The sequence below is a fragment of the Tenebrio molitor genome, chromosome X (assembly GCF_963966145.1).
Source record: "Tenebrio molitor chromosome X, icTenMoli1.1, whole genome shotgun sequence".
Classification (NCBI taxonomy): Eukaryota; Metazoa; Arthropoda; class Insecta; order Coleoptera; family Tenebrionidae; genus Tenebrio; species Tenebrio molitor.
In genome coordinates this window covers 4,946,905-4,952,234 of record NC_091055.1, presented here as the reverse complement: position 1 = coordinate 4,952,234, position 5,330 = coordinate 4,946,905, and the positions used below count along the sequence as shown (strand labels likewise).

The window sequence follows — 5,330 nt, the reverse complement described above, 5'->3', positions numbered from 1 at the left end:
GCTGAGTATCACGCGCTTATCAATCACTCATTTAAAAAATGTTACTGTTTATTCAATACAGCTTACAGATGTAACCACGAAATTAACATGCGGTTTGTCATCACTTTGTGAAACACAATAATGACATAATTGCGGCTTAAATAAGGACAGATTTATACACGTCGTTCTGGGATTTCAACAGCAACACGACTTCCAAAACATTTTAATTAATTACAACCGTACTACAGAAACAGCTCAACTAAAACTTCTTTTACAATTAATACAAGACACAATTAGTTCAACTTGGAAAACAATCGCTCTTCTCGCCCCAGACCTATTGTTTAATTTCCGATATTTCACTTTAGACTTCCGTCAGTCGTTCAACAATTCATACATACGCATTTCGCCCCAACAACAGCAGTTTTTCAAATAATTCGTTTTAAAATAAGTGGTGCTGGAAGTATTACGAGACATTTATTTTGTGGAGAAGCTCCACAATGGTTGCGATCAAAAGAGTGGCTCGTTCATTAAGGACACAACAATCCGCGGTCTTAACAGTTGTTTTGACAAAATAACGAAAAGTCGGGGCAAGGATGAAACAAAGACAACGACCGGAGATGATCAACGTGTAAAATCAGCTCTCCTTAGTTTAAAAGCAATTGTTTTAAGTTCACAGGTGCACTTGTTATGTATTGTCGACGGTCAGCCGACAACCTCGTGAAAAATTAGTCGGTAAACCAGATCTGAGTCCTATCGAAAATGTATGGGATTGTTTGGTTTGAACGGTTCAAGGACAACTGATACTGAATGAACTTTCTAATGGAAGAATTTGAGACTGATCAAAATTGTTTCAAGGACTGATGCGAGACTGTCAAGGAAACTCCACACGTCACACTTTTTTGAAAATTATTGTTCAGTAACGACGTATTTAAGTAAATCCGACAATAAACAGACATGGGGAAAAGAATATTGACTACGATTTGTTTATTAAAAATTGTTGTCAATCAAAGGGGTTTGAATTGATTTTTTTTTAATTGATATTTTGTAAGAATAATTTATTTTATATCGGCGGTAGGAATGATAAGCGAAATGGAGTTGTTTTCTTTGCAGTCGTCGATCTCTGAAAAGTGGCGAAAGAAAGTTTTCAATTTCCCTTTCAGTACAATGGTATTTTTAACACGTCAGCGATATTTTTCCAATGATTGTTCTCATCATCACCGTTCGAAAGTAATTTTTATTTACGCGTCGATCCGGTGAGGATTTTTTCACTTTCGATTAACGATCCAGCTTCACTTTTCAACGTTTTTACTTTTTGTGCCGGTCGTTTTTCATTTCTCTTAATGGCCGAGACGAAATATTTTCGGCTTGCACGATTCGTTATTTATCATTTATTATCATTATGATAATTCGTGATTAAAAGTGTTGGGGCACTGGCCGCTGAGAGAAAGTAGGCAACCTTGACTGATATTCTACGATTGCGCTATAAGTTTGGGTCGCATACACATCAGGACTCACGCAGGATGCTCACTTTTGTCAACATTAATAACGAAGACATTGAAAAATGATGTAACCAATTGGCGTTTGTTTTCGGGTTTTCGAGTATTGTCAGGTGTAATTCGTTCGGCAAATATTGCGAAAGCGAAACCTTGCCTGACGTCGACGAGGGATCCTTAAAACTCACTAAAAGGATAGTCGAAGCTGCGACACTGGAATTTCGCAAAACCGCTTTTCCTAGATTCAATTTTGAGAAAACACGATTTCTATAATGACATTGACATTGCCGACGGATTTATTGATTCAGTATCGCCATTAAACACTTGATTTCGATGTGTTCGGCTTCGTTGTGAAATCACTTTTAAGGTTGATGGTGAATGTTGCTATTTCGTCTATTATTTTTGAACCACTAACAACGCTATTGCATTATGCATTTTCGTATGTTGTCAAGGTCGAAGCCCAGATTTACACCAATTTTATTTGGCAATATGTAATTTTGTAACGATTTTTATTTATATTTATTTTATAAAAAAACATCGTTGAAGTCGAACACTTGCAACTTTTTTTTCACCCAAAACGATAAAACGTTCACAATTATAACAAATTTTTTAATCAAACATACAGGGTTATTCAGATAAGGATACGAATTTACCTGAGGGCAGTAGGCAACGCAAAAGGAATATCTTTTCGATATTTAAAACATGTAATCAAGCTACTTAAATGTTTTTGAAGTTTTCTTGACATTTCACGTTTTACTGGGCTTTGGCCAAGAACGAGAATTATGAAGAAACTGGCCATCTCGGAAAAGATGAAGGCAAAGAACGGCAAGAAATTTGAACAATGCATAGTAGTACCTATTTAATAAACCGTTTAAAATTATTCTCCTCTAATCATTGTTGTTTTCACGTTGACGTATTAAGATGTCAGGATGTCAATGACAATGGAAGGCGTATTTTGGGCTGCCTATTGCCCTCAGGTAAATTCGTATTCTGAATAACCCTGTATTTCATCACAGTAACAAAGTTTAAAAGCGCAAATACACAAAAACCATCAATTACCAAAAAAAATGTTAATTTTAGTTTTGGTAATTGGTAATTTTTTCAACATTTCTGAGGTTTATTAAAATAATTTGTGCGACTGGATTCTTAAATTATATTTTTTACGCAAATGTACTCGATTATATAGTGACGTCAATAAATATAACAACACAAGCAAAATAAAATAATTTATTTTATATCAATTTTATTTTTAATGTTTAGCCTCAGGCCAGTCGGAACTGAATCGTGGCAAGGTTTACAATTTTGAATGTTTAATTTAGTTATTGATATCTACGAGTAAATTACAGTATCTGGATTTTCCATAGCAGGCAGTATGCAACTATAGTACTCCCAGAACTCTAACGTTTTATGATAGAGGATTAGTATTTGACACCTCCTAGTGAGAAGAGGAGCACTTCGTCCAAGAGAGACTACTTGGTACCGTCTGCCCTCTTTCTAAATCTAGAGCCCCCAGGGTAAAGACCCAACCTTAAAGGTCTGTTTATTTACGGCCATTTCCAAATTCGTGGTTAAACTGTTTAACTTCATAACGGTATTGCCTACCATAAAACGTTAGAGTTCTGGGAGTACTATACTTATATGTCAAATTTATAACAAAAGGTAATATAATTTTTTAATTTTGAAGGCCACCATTAAATATGCAGGAACAATAACATGATTTTGAATTTAATTAAGCGCGGTAAAACCCTAAGCCAGTAAATAACATTGCATAATATGACGGATGTGCCATAAAAAAAATTATGCGTGAAAAAAATCGCAGTGTATCAGCAAAATGTAGTTGGGCATAACAAACAACAGTCGTTGAATCGTTATTTCTACAAAATGTTTATGTAAATCCATAGTAATATTTACTATGTCTGATAGCCATAATTGAAAAACGTAGTAACTGTCTTTTAACGGGTTTGAGTTGCAATACCCGCTTTTAAACTGTGATAACTTAATGTTGGTTCTATTTGTTTTGTTCGTCATGTAATGAACTACACTCGACAGAATTTTGTCTAATTTTAAATTTCTTGAATGAATTTTGTGAACGTGTTGCTTTGTGTTGTATCTAATAAATTATAATTATTAATATTGTTTTAACACACGCACAATTTTTTTAAGATTGTACATATTTTAAAACTGTCCAGTGGACGTACAATTATCGTAAGTTTTGTATCTATTCTACTTCAATTATAAATTGGAATTGCGATTTTCGAGTGTAAGATTGAGTAGCATTCGTTTTGGTAATTTTTATTTCAAAAGTTTACGTTGTGAGAGTTAATTAAAACAAATATCTCAAAAAAATGTAAATATTGATTAAGAATGCATATTCATTTAAAGTCAATGGTCTTTTTGGTGTATAAAATGTTGTTGTGATATAAAATGTATCGTTGTTTTAATTGGCGGTCGGTGTGTATGAGCACAGTTATAATTATTATTATTATTATTATTATGATCAGCGATCGGGCAGAGGCAGAAGCCTGTTATGCCCGCGCTATTGGTATAGGTAGCGCTTAGCGTTATAGTCCATCTGGTGGTCTAGACTTTAGGAGACTGTCATATTTTGCTTTAAAGGAATCAGCGGTTTTACAGTTGACAATCTCTGGTGGAAGAGAATTCCATTGGTCAAAAATTCTATTTGTGAGAAAGTACTGTCTTGCAGTTGTCACGAACCTGTCCTTTAATAGTTTCAAAGAGTGTCCACGTGTGCGACCCCCTTCGTGCAGAGTAAACAAATGCCTAATAGGAGATTGTTCAGAGGACAAGGCGCGAAAAACTACCAGGAGGTCACCTCTCACACGCCTAGCTGACAGACTCGGAATGCCCATCAAAGAAAGCCTGGCTGTATACTGGGGTCTGCTTCTGCCAAACGGCACTCTAGTTGCTCTCCGTTGAACCGACTCAAGCAATTGAATATCCCGCTGTAAAACAGGAGTCCAAACACAGTTCGCAAATTCCAAGACAGGCCTGACATATGTCTTGTACAGTTTCGCAAATATTGCTGGACTACTTTTGCGGAAGACTTTGTTTAGAAGGAACAGCATGGAGTTGGCCTTCTTAGTTATTTTTAGAATATGATTGGACCAAGACAGATCAAAGGAGACTGTAACACCCAGATCACGATAGTTGTCAAAACTGGCCAGTTCCTTGCCGTTGATGCGATATATATGTTTGGGGTTGGTGTTACCTATGTGCAGTACGCCACATTTATCCGAGTTCAAAGGAAGTAACCAGTCACAGGACCAGTCATGAATGGCCAAGAGATCCTGCTCCAATGCCATACTTTGGTTGCTTATGTTGTATACTTTAATATCATCAGCATACATTGCAAAAGGCGATCTCAATATGCATCCAAGGTCAGCAGTATAGGCTATAAAAAGCAGGGGTCCCAGCACTGAACCCTGCGGCACCCCACTGTGTACCCTGACAGGGCGACTATATGACTCGCCCACCCTTACACAAAAAGTACGTTCGCTTAAGAAAGCGTTGATCCACGCCAAGAGATTTCCTGATATTCCCAGGTGCTGTAGTTTGGAGATTAGCCGTCGCTTAGGAACCCGATCAAAAGCCTTGGAGAAATCCAAATACAGTACGTCCACCGAGTTGCCGTTATCAACCTCCCTAGTCCAATCTGCCAGACAGGCGAGAAGGTTAGACTGGATAGATTTACCTGGTAGAAAGCCATGTTGCTGCAATGGAATTAAATCACAGTCAAGAAGAAATCTAACCACCTGATCGTAGATTATCGACTCCATCGCCTTGACCACTAGGGAAGTTAGACTAACAGGTCTATAATTTGCAGCGTCGAATTTGTCA

General features: G+C 36.8%; 1 protein-coding gene across 2 annotated transcripts in view; it reads left to right on the top strand.

Annotated features, from left to right (window-relative positions):
• LOC138139743 (3-hydroxy-3-methylglutaryl-coenzyme A reductase-like) overlaps positions 1-5,330 on the top strand; it is a 48,540-nt gene that overhangs the window by 26,607 nt on the left and 16,603 nt on the right. The window lies entirely within an intron of this gene.